The sequence below is a fragment of the Ursus americanus genome, chromosome 9 (assembly GCF_024610735.1).
Source record: "Ursus americanus isolate L20-20 chromosome 9, mUrsAme1.1.p, whole genome shotgun sequence".
Classification (NCBI taxonomy): domain Eukaryota; kingdom Metazoa; phylum Chordata; class Mammalia; order Carnivora; family Ursidae; genus Ursus; species Ursus americanus.
In genome coordinates, this window is record NC_142135.1 from 47807798 (window position 1) to 47820433 (window position 12636).

The window sequence follows — 12636 nt, forward strand, 5'->3', positions numbered from 1 at the left end:
AATAGAAATTAAGACAATGGGAAGATCCCACTACATACCTATGAGAATTTCAAAAATCCAGAACACTGACAACACCAAATGTCGGCAAGGCTGTGGAACAACAGGAACTTTCATTCATTCTTCATGGGAATGCAAAATGGTGCAGCCACTTTAGAAGACAGTTTGGCAATTTCTTACAAAACTAAACACACTTCTACCACATGATCCAGCTATCACAGTACTCAGTATTCACCCAAATGAAAAGTTATGTCCACGGGATGCCTGGGTGGCTCAGTCCTTAAGCATCTGCCTTCGGCTCAGGGAGTGATCCCCGAGTTCTGGGATCGAGCCCCGAGTCAGGCTCCTCCACGGGAAGCCTACTTCTTCCTCTCCCACTCCCCGTGCTTGTGTTCCCTCTCTCGCTGGCTGTCTCTCTTTCTGTCAAATAAACAAATAAAATCTTAAAAAAAAAAAAGAAAAGAAAAGTTATGTCCACATATAAATCTGCACATGGATGTTTATAGCAGCTTTATTTATAATTGCTGAATCTTGAGAGCAATCAAGATGTCCTTCGGTAGGTGAATGGATAATTAAACTATGGTACATTCAGACAACTGAATATTATGTAGTACTAATAAGAAATGAGCTATCAAGCCATGAAAAGACAAAGAAGCAGCTTAAATGTCACGTTGGTAAGTGAAAGAAGCCAATCTGAAAACACTACATGCTGTATGATCCCAGCTACATGACATACTGAAAATGGCAAAACTATGGAGACAGTACAAAGATCAGTGGTTGCCAAGAAGAGGGGGAAGAAGGTGCTGAGTAGACAGAACACAGAGGATTTTTAGGGCAATAAAAATACTCTGTATGAGGGGTGTCCGGGTGGCTCAGTGGATTAAGCATCTGATTCTTGATTTCAGCTCAGGTCATGATCTCAGGGTTGTGAGATGGAGCCCTGCGTCAGGCTCTGTGCTGGATGTGGAGTCTGCTTAAGATTCTCTTTTTCTCTCTATCCCTCTCCTTCTGCTCCTCTCCACACCCCTTCCTTCTCTAAAATAAACCAAAAACCCCAAAAAACTCTGTATGATATTACAACGATGAACACATGTTGCCATACATTTGTCCAAGTGCACAGAACATAAAACACCAAGAGTGAACCCTAAAGTAAACTATGAACTTTGGGGGATAAGGATGTGCCAATTTAGGTTCATCATTTATCATAAATATAGCCTCTGGTGGAACAAGCTAATAATGGAGAAGGCTAAGCATGTTGGGGACAGGGGACAGAGAGTATATGGGAACTCTCTGTACCTTCCTCTCAATTTTGTTGTGAAACCAAAATTACTCTAATAAATACTCCTTTTTTTATTTAGCAAAATAAACTCACAAAATACTAACGGAGTCATGTAAAACACACACACACACACACACACACACACACACACACACACACACACACGAGGCAGCATGTAGGAGGCCACTGCCAAATTTGGGACAATTTGGCCATTAGAAAGATTAATAATAGTAATAGATTGTAACTTCCACTCCCCAAAATATCCATGAGTCCATAGTGATACTAAAAGAAGGAGAAAGAGAGAAAATACTTCTTGATGAGAGATCGTAAGCTACTAAATACAGATAAAGTGATAGAATTATGAAACAATCATTCTTGCAACGCCAGTGTAATATCTGGTTCAGGCAAGTCTCAGTAATGTGCTAAAACTTCTAGGTGAAATGCTATTGGGGGTTGGGGTATTCACTCAGCCTGGGATTAAGAGACAAAATACATGTCACAACCAAACGTAATGTGTGACCCTCAATTAGATCCTAGGTTGAAAAAAAAGATGCAATCCCTGCTTTGGGGACAGTTAAAGAAATGTAAACACGGACCACGTGTAGGTGGTATTATTGAATTGAATTACTGATGTTAATTTTCGTAGGTGTGGTGATGGTAGTGGCAATACTTTAGGAGACGAATGCCAAAGCAATAGGGCCAAAGTCCCTTCATGTCTGCAACTCTCAGATGCCTCAGTGAATAACTGGTGAATCCAGCTGAAGGATGTTTGGGTTTTCAAACTACCACCCTCACAATTTTTTTGTAGGTTTTAATTTTTTCTAAAGAAAAATCTGGGGTGACAAAAACCCTCTACTTCCTCCAATTAATGAACCATTAGCTTGCTAAATAACCTTTTGTAACTAGGTGTGGGTTTTCCCCTTAACAAAGAGCCTGTGTCTCCAGGTTCATAACCATGAAGTGTAAACAAGTAGAGGAAGATTAACACTGACCAGAGAACCCAGGATTCCTGACCGAACACATGGTCATAATCTCCACTTCACTCTTGATTCAATTAGATCCAGCTTCCTTTGCAACAAAGCATGCTTAAGTCTGCTCTCCTCTTCAGTGATCACAGTATGTTATGAGCAGTGCTTGTAAGTTATAACTCAAGCCATAAAAATATTTCATTAAGGATGGTAATATATTAAGAAAATACCAAAGTATGAATTAATACTGTTCTATTAGGGCATATATATACGGACTCTTCCTCTGAGATGCACATTTTTTCAAGGATTCTTTTTAGAAACTCTAAATGTGAACCCAAGTGGCTATTATCATCCGACTTTTCCTGAGCAATAAACTGAGATGAACAAGGTTCCTCAGTTACCTAGAGAGGCAGGCCACACAGCTGGGGACATAGCCCCAATCTGCAGAGTCCTAAGTCCAAGGTGCTCCAATCTGTGCCCATTTCCTTCATTCAAGTCCTGTGATTTGCACAGCTGGGACTTATTAACCACAGGAATGTCTTATCATTTGATATGGAGAGTGTTGGTTTTATGGAGCTGATACTATATGGGGGTTTCGATTTCTTTAATTTCCCATTCCTAAGGTTATCTTAAGGTTATCTTGAGGTTAGGATTGCATAATACAATCTCCTAAAGGGGCTGCAGGACTCGCCCAAGGGACCCAGGTTTCATGCTAAGATGGAATACTGACCAAAATTGAAAAGGTAGCTTCGATGAATCACCTCTCAAGTCACTTTCCAGATTACAACTTTGAGAAACTGGAGCCAAACATTTTGTCCTGTGTTGTCAGACAAGAACATACATTGCCAAAATCCTACCTTCTACGTTTTTGTTTTTTTGTTTAATCTCATACAGTCTTCTAACAGGAATTTATCACACCCTATTTTATAGTGTTTCATATCTTATTTGAGCAAATTATAAAAATAGATAAAGCGGGAAAGAGAAAAGAGGAGAGCTAAGATTATTTAAAAGGAAAGAAATTTGTACAGACATCAGATCAATATTGAAAAGCATAGATAATTCAGGGTAAAATAATTTAACTGTCAAAGAATTTAATTAATCGTTATCAGCTTGGAATTTAGCTAATTTGGAAAGAAGTCAATTTCACTCTATCGCTGTCAACTCTTTGAAATAAAATGACAGATAGAATGAGGGGTGCTTAACAGGCATTCTTTCATCAGCACTTATAAGGTTTAACCTAACCTCTTCTGTCCTCTAGGGAAGAACAGTCTGTTCTCTCAAGAGCAATACCAAAATCCCTATCTCACCATCAAGCGAGGTTTGATAGACCCCCCACTCCAAGAAGTTCTCTGCCTGGATATCACCATTTTACCACCAAAGATTTGATGCACTAGTCCTACCTAGCAAAACCTTCCACTCCCACCAAACACATACCATTATATCCTTTATAACCTATTCTTCCTCTTGATCATTGTAACTAGATGTGGGTTTTCTCCTTACAACCCTTCTTCCTCTTGATCTTTGCCATCAGTATACTAATATGTTCTAGAATTTCCTCTTTTTAGAGGGAAAATCCCTCCCTGAACATACATACAGCTCCTTTTTGCTGCCCACCCATCCTGTCTGGTGTTCCTTGGGTTCTTCTATACCCAACTGTATTAGTAAGGTTTTTTCAGAAAAATAGAACCACACACTGCGTCTGTGTGTGTGTGTGTGTGTGTGTGCATGTAAAAGAGATTTTGTATAAGGAAGCAGCTCACACAGTTATGGAAACTGACAAGTCCTGAGATTCACAGGATGAGTTGGCAAGCTGGAAACTCAGGAGAGCCAGTGGTGTAGCGCTAGTCTGAAGGCTGGCAGGCTCAAGAAACAGGAAAAGCCAAAGTTTCAGTTCAAGTCTGAGGGCAGGAAAAAGCTGAAGTCTCTGTTAAAAAGCAGTCAGGCAGGAGGAATTCTACTTTACTCAGGAGGGGGTTAGCCTTTTCATTCTATTCAGACCTTCAACTGATTGAGTAAGGCCCACCCACATTAAGGAGCACAATCTGCTTTACTCAGTCTACTGGTTTAAATGCTAATTTCATTCAAAAAACACCCTCACAGAAATACCCAGGAAAATGGTTGGCCAAATATCTGAGCATCCTGTGGCCCAGTCAAATTGAGACATAACATTAACCATCATACCAACCTTTAAATTTTAGGGGTTTGGAACTTTCTACTAGGATCCCTTCCCACTATATACTCTCATTCTAAGTACTTTCACAGTCTATGGACATAATCTACCTAGTTTAAAAATCTATTCCAGCAAGAGAAATATAACATGAGTCACAAATGCAGGCCATTTTTATAACTTTAAATTTTCAGCCAGTTACATTAAGAATAAGTTTTTTAAAAAGTGAAATTTGTTTTAATGATTTATCTTATTTAACCCCATATATCAAAAATATTACTGTTTTAACATCAATCAATATAAAAACTATTAATGAATGTACCAGTTATTGATGCATTCTCTCTCAGCTCTAAATTCACCACACGTTACCTGCTCTGTGATAATGGAGCTTTGAGACGGTCTTCTTTGCAGCAAGCACAATGCTAACCTTTTTTCAGTAGAGGGACATTACAGGAGAGGGACTGGTTTCCTGGTTCTGATGTGCTGCATTTTGGTTTTCTTCTTGCTCCCGCTGGGCTTCCGGCAGAGACAGGTGTGGGTGGACACGCAGGGACCCAGTGGCCCAGCCTCATCCCAACAGTGTGCAGTCCCTCAGCAAGTTCACAGCCCCAGCCCCAACCCAGTAGCCCTCTCCTCAGAACTCCCAATGCAAACACCACACATCCCCTCTCCTGCCACCCTGCTGGCAAGCAGCTGCCTCGACTCCTCTGCACACCTGCCCACCAGCCTCAGGCAGCCTGCACCATGGGTGGTGTTTCCCATGGTGCTTCTGACACAGACACTGCCCTCTAGGCTGTGTATCACCTTGCGGAGACATAGTTCCCAATGCTGAGTCCCCTTGTACCCCTGCATGCCAGACTTGGCCCACTGTACCCCAGAGGGGTGTCTCCTGCTTACCTGGTAACTCCGGACCAGCTCTGGCCTGTGCCACCCATGAACTTCTCTGCCATCCATCCAGTGGGCTGCTACTACACCTCCCCAGTGATCTGAATCCCAACCTTGGAGGGGAGGCCAACTTCCGAGTTTGTCCTTCCTTGGAAACTCCCCCTTAGCCGAAGGATATTCTTTTTTTTTTTTTTTTTAAGATTTTATTTATTTATTTGACAGAGAGAGAGACAGCCAGCAAGAGAGGGAACACAAGCAGGGGGAGTGGGAGAGGAAGAAGCAGGCTTCCTGCTGAGAGGGGAGCCTGATGCGGGAATCGATCCCAGGTCCCTGGGATCAGGCCCTGAGCCGAAGGCAGACGCTTAATAACTGAGCCACCGAGGCGCCCCTAGCCTAAGGATATTCTTTATAATTTCCTTACATCTTATTCCTTGGTATAGTTAATAATTCTTTATGTTGACTTTCCTTGTTAAAATTATTGTATGATTTTTTTATCTCCTGGTTGGACTTTAACTGACACAATTATACATTTTACATTTTTTTGTCTTACTAGGTCTTCTACATCTGATGTGTATCTTACTCTTATAGAATATCTCAGTTCAGGCTAGCCCATTACAAGTGATTGATAGCCACATGTGGCGAATGGCTGCTATATTGGGCAGCATGACTCTAGAGCCACTGAATTGTATCTAACTGCTGCAACTTAAGGTGTCTGAAATGGAATTATTTCCTCCCCATCCCAGTTTCCATCCCACAGTTTTCTCTATCTTATTAAATCACACCACCATCCACCCAATTGTAAAAGTCAGAATTTAATAATCATACCCATTCCTGCTTTTCTCTTTCTTCCTTCCCCTCCAAATTTTGTGTATTTAACCCCTAAACAACCAGTTGATATGAAAAAAAAGAAAACTAAACTATAAACATGAAACAAAATTCAAAAGATGAGTAATTTTTAAGAGGTCTTCATGCTATTTCTTCTTAATCAAAATCTCAGCTTCTTAAAAAGTATCAAGACTCCATCCCAATAAGGGTGTGTTGAATTTGGCATGCTCATACGCTGTTGGTAGAATTGTAAAATATACGGTCTTTCTGAAAACAGTTTGGTCATTCAAATCAAGCATTTTAGGTGTTTATAACCTTAGCTTTTATTCCTAGGCATGCTCCCCAAGAAAATATTAGGAGATCCTCTCAAAAGTTTATGTAAAAAGATGTTCATCACAATATATTTATAATAGAAAAAAATCTAGAGACAACAGAATGTCAATGATAAGAAGAGAGTTGAAGTAACTTATTGTATATCAAAAAGATGTAATTTTAGAAAGACATAAATATATTTTTAATATACTTATTAATAAGTATATATGTTTATGTTTATAGATTATAAATTTTACCTGGAAATACATTCCAATTTTTAATAAATAACATAACATAATTGCTTAGGAAAAAAGCTGCAAAGAAATATATTTTTGAAAATCTGAGTGGTGGAACTTATTCTTTGTTCAAAATATTTATTAGATTACCTTTAGAACCTAGGCAGTTTTGGGTTGCCTGGGTGGTGCAGTTGGTTAAGCATCTGACTCTTGGTTTTGGTTAAGGTCATGATCTCAGGGTCATGAGATCAAGCCTCGCATCAGGCTCTGAACTCGGCGTGGAGTCTGCTTAAGATTCTCTCTGCCTTTGCTCCTCCCCACCTAAAATAAATAAATTAATTAATTAATCTTTTTCAAAAAAGAAAAAAAACGCTAGGCAGTTTTAGGCCCAAGGAATATAGTCACTGCATTAGTTAGTCAGCTTCCAAGATAGTCTTCAACGATCCTCACCTCCTGGCATTAATTCTTTGTGTAGTTTCCTTCCTTACTGAATAGGAGAGGCATATATGAATAATAAAACAGAGTGGAAGTGATCGCGTATGGATTCTGAGTCCAGGTCATAAAAGACATTGCAGTTTCTCCTTTGCTCTCTTGGATCACTCAGCCTAGAGGTAGTCAGCTTTCAAATTGTGAGAATACTCAAACAGCCCTAGGGAGAGGCCCTCCTGGAGAGGATTTCAGGCATCCTGGCACTAGTCAGCACCAACCTATAGCCACATGTGTGAGTTGCCTTGCAAGTAGATCCCTCAGCCCCAGTCAAGCCTTCAGATGACTGCCACTCCAGCCAACACCCAGCTGAACCTCAGGAAAGACCCTGAACCAGAACCATCAAGCCAAACCCCTCCCAAATTCCTTACCCACTAAAATTATGAGATAATAAATGAGGATTGTTGCTGAGAGTGCCGAAATTTTGGGGTGATTGTTATACATTAGAAAACGAATATATGGGTGCCTGGGTGGCTTAGTCGGTTAAGCGCCTGCCTTCGGCTCAGGTCATGATCCCAGAGTTCTGGGATCGAGCCCTGCATCAGGCTCCCTGCTCAGCGGGAAGCATGCTTCTCCCTCTCACACTCCCCTTGCTTGTGTTCCCTCTCTTGCTGTCTCTCTCTGTCAAATAAATAAATAAAATCTTTTAAAAAAAGAAAAGAAAACGAATATAGCAGCAAACAAACAAAACCAGATAGAAGGCTCTGCCTGTCTGGAGCTTACATTCTAGCAGGAGGAGACAGATAAAACACAAAATGAATAAATATATGGTATACTATGGGACAATATGGGATAGCTGAGGAGGAATGTAGGAGGACTTGGAACTTCATAGAAGTGGTCACGAAAGCCCTCACTGAGAAGAAGACATCCGAGAGAAGTTCTGAAGGACATGAGAAAGGAGCCTTGCAGATATTTAGGACGAGAGGGCTCTAGGCAGAAGGGTTGAGAAGGAGAAACACAACTCGCATGGATTACAGAACGGGAAGAAAGCAGTGGGGGCAAAGGGAAGTCACATATGGCTTCAAAGGCTATAGTAAGCACTTTGGCTTTTATTCTGAATGATGCAGGGAACTTTGGGAATTTGGAGCTGAGGAATGACATGATTTGATTAACATTTTAGCAGGATTCCTCTGGCCACTGGGTTTGCATAGAGAGCAAAGCAGGGGAACCAGTTAGAAGGCTATTACAATAACCCAAATGAGAGGAAGGTCATGGAAAGTAAAATCAGAATGTAATCATTGCTGGTTATTTGTTTTCTTCTCTATACTTCTCTGAATTTTCCATTTTTACAATGACTCTTCATGACTTTTCTAATCCAAAGGAAAATCAAGTCTTTCAGGAGCCAAATGTTTGTGAGAACTTTTAGTCCTCAGTACTTTTTGTTTATGAAAATACAGATGCCCCTGTAATTCTTAGGATTTCAGCACAACAGGGTTGCTATAAAACAACATAAAGAGGAAAGTCAAAAACTGTCGATGTTGGTCTGCACGGACCCTGAACATAATTTTAACTGAAAAACAAAACTATTTTTGAGCTTTAGACAGCTTGAGTATTTGCATTATCAGCTAACCTTGATAATTACAAAGTACAGCATCCTTTCACTTTTTGTATTAAATACTGTTGAAATTTGGAGTGTCAAATTGTAATTAAACAGCACACTGCCTTCTTGGCCTTTGCCAATTTTCTGAGTTTTAAACATGCACCTGCTAAATATTCCACAATTCCTGTAATTTTTAACCATGACTTGGATTTTACCCAAGCATCATAAAAAATGTGAAAGGACTTCATGTACCTTTTGAATATTTTTATTGCCTTTGGACTACGTATTTGAACATTCTTAACCTTCAAATATTTCATATACAAGTTCTCCTTTGTGACTATAGTTAGTTTAGTTTCAGGGTTTCTAGGCACTTGGCCAGGAAATTACTCTGGATAAAAATCTGTTCAATTAAATTAAAACACATTTTTTGGGCACCTAGCATTCCTGAGGAACTGCACTACAAGAAGATAAAAAGAAGTGTTCTTCTAGGTATCTTTAGTCATGGTAAAGGTGATAGGGCTTTAAAGTTATTTCTAGTATATTGGCTACAGTACCTTGCTTGCTTTTTTATACTTCAGGGAATTTTATTTCATTTAGCAAATGTGTATGCCATACCTCCCATGCATTGGAAATACAGAATCCTACATGGGGACACAAAGGTGTTTGAGAAATAGACCGGTCCTTGAAGAGTACATGGACTAGCCAAGAGATAAACATGCATACAAGTAATATGATGTTTGAATTATAGAAAATATATAGTGAAACACTAAAGCCTGTGACCTACCTCCGGAAGCTTTATAATAACCTGCAGAAATGAGTCATTTTTCCTTCCCCCAAAAAGGTTAATGATCTCTTTTCATTTCTTGGTTCTACCCCTCCAGATATTTCAAGGAATTTGACCTCGTTAGAAAGGTGGAGGGTCCTGTCTGTCCTGCTCCACTTTCTTATATAGACTGTGTTACAGATATGTTTGTTCTTAGTCTAAAATTAAAAGCTTCTGTCACCGAGGGGTTAGTGGGGAAAAGAATCCCTTCTTCCATAATCAATCATGAAAATTTTCATGATCTAACTGACCCCTCACAAGAAATGCAGATTCATTGGAAGGTAGCTTTACTATTTACTTGGCCCACAAAGAAACTATACAGCAAGGCAAAATGCAGCTCATTTTTATCGACTGTTCTTCATGAGCTGATACTCAGGGGAGCCACAGCAGGTGCACTGCCATCCCCGGCTTACGGTTACTTATTCCCCGAACCCCTGCCTCCTTGCCTGCCACCATTCCTTCTTCTAATCTACTTTCATGCTGCCAACTCAATTACTTCCTATAACAAGCCATATGGTGTGTATGTGTGTGTGTATGCGTGTGTGTGTATGTGTGTGTGTGTAGGTGTGGAGGGAAGGGGAGTCCTTCATTGCCTGTAGAATAAAAATCCAAACTTTGCTATCCGCTTGTCTTCTTTTTCTCTCTCCTTTCCCTCTTCTTTTCCTTTCTCTCTTCCCCTTTCTTTCTTTCCCTATCTTTCTTTCTTTCTCTCTTTCTCTCTTTCTTTCTCTCCCTCCTTCCTTCCTTTCTTCCCTCCTTCCATCATAATTAAGTCTAAAAGACATCAGGTCTTAATAAGGGAGGGGAGATGGCAGCATCTTAGGGAAAGTCAGAGCCTGAGCAGGGTAAAGAAACCATCTCTGTAGGTGGCAGCAGCCAGAGTGGATGATTCAGTGGATGGTGTGAGCCCAGTGGGGATGAGGGGGGCACCTGCATGAAATCGGGGTGGGAGAGGTGGCAACAGTGAAGGAATATTGGTTACTAACAGGAAGATAAATCAAATTAGTGATTAGTACATATATTTAGAATAATATATATAAAGGGCACCTGGGTGGCTCAGTCGGTTAAGCGTCTGCCTTCAGCTCGGGATCGAAGCCCGCATAGGGCTCCCTGCTCCGTAGGGAGTCTGCTTCTCCCTCTGCCCCTCACCCCGCCCGTGTGCTCTCTCTCTCTCTCCCTGACACGTGCACACTCTATCTCTCTCAAATAAATAAATATATAAATTTTTAAAAAACAAAAAGAATAATACATAGAGAATAATATATGTAGGGAACCAGGTTTCTCACTGATGGAGAAATAAATTACAAATATGAAAAGGTAGAAAACTAAAATAAATCCTATGGTATTCAGTTCAAATTGGAGATACTGGCATAAACTCATGGTTTTACATATAGAAATAACTACAGTTGGTGAGGTGTATGAACGTGTATAGATAGGTAGATAGACAGGCAAATAGTATAAACATCCATGCATACATTGCCTAGATCTGCCCACTGAAGCCTAGAAGCATCAATATTCCAGAGCTTGGCTTCTAAATATTATTCTGCACTGAAAGGAACCAGGGCTCCATGGAGAAATGACTAATTCTGGGACTTGGGATGCATAGGTCCAAAATGAACCTGGAGTGTTTCGCTGTGCCAAAAAGCGAGAAGGTGGTCAAAGAATAATGGGGACAAGTCAAAAGGATATATGTGAAGGAGCACTCACTGGCCAAATCTCAGACAATGTGAACATCAAAATAAATTATGATAATAAAAGGCTGTAATCCATTGAATAAAATAGCAACTCGTGAGCCTGTACTAATATAAATAAATAAATGAATAAATAAATAAATGGACAGAGAATAAAGTTTTTACTTACAATGGAAAGTCAAGTGATGACTATAGAAGGAAGACAGAGATATAAAAATTACAATTTGGGAATCAACATAGTAATAATTTATCGAAGAAACATCAAGTACCAAAACTAGTATAAAAGTTTGTTGAGGGATGGGATACTGGCATAGTTTCAAATGCTCCTCACAAAATAGTCATTGATTAAAAGGGGGAAAGGAGTAAGTCTACAGTGGAGAAACTTGGCAAAAAAAAATCTTAAGCAACAAAGTTAACATCCCCATAATGGGACAAATCTAAATCGCAAACCACCTGATGGGATGCAATGAGATCACAGCGCATCATTTCTGTGGTATTTCTGTCCACCTCCTTTCCCAAAAGTATACCCTGAATCAAATTATGAGGAAACAGAAAAACTCCCAATTATGAAACATTCTATAAAATAGGCTGTTATTTTTTAAAGTGTCAAACTATTGTGATTGAATGAAACAGCAGTGGGGAGAATACAGTTGAATCAATGAAACAAGTTTATCATAAAGTATCATCTATACAAGGCTGGGTTTGTTCCAATAAAGGGCTATGAGATTTGTTATGAATGGTTTGTAATTATTTATGTGTGCTCTCATTTTCCTCTTCTCCCTAACTCTCCGTGTTTACTTGTTGAATTGCTTTCATGACAGTCCTTTGAGGACCAGATCTGTATACAGAACTCTGCAATGCTGAGTTTTAACAGGAAAACTAAGGTTTCTGAAAAAATGTTTTCTCCACTTATGATTTAATTCATCTTTAAGGTTGTTAGAAAAACTGGAAATATATTTGCATGTATTTTTAAAGATTAGAAAACTTGAAGTTATTTTTTTCTTTATATATGATTCATTTGGTTTATAAGTAAATGGCATTTAGAAAATTAACACTATCTTTTCTTTTGTCCTAGTAATATCTTATGTTCTCATGCTTTGTATTTTATTAACTCTGCAATATACTCCTGTAAAGTAGTTTGGACAGAAGTAAAGACTCTTTCAGATATTTTATTTAAAATAAAATAACCCAAGAAAGTTTAAGCCAATAAAACAATGTTTTTGCTTAGGTAACTGACAAGTCTAGGGATAGATCTTTCTTCCATCTATGGCTGAATCCAAAAACTCAAATGACATCATCAGAGTCCTGTGTTCTATTCCTCAGGTCTGTTTTCTTTTTATATGTTGCCCTCATTCTCTCCCACTGCAGACAGGTCTCCTGCAAGTTGCTGGAGAAGATGGCTAATTGTAGCCTTAATTTCGCATCAT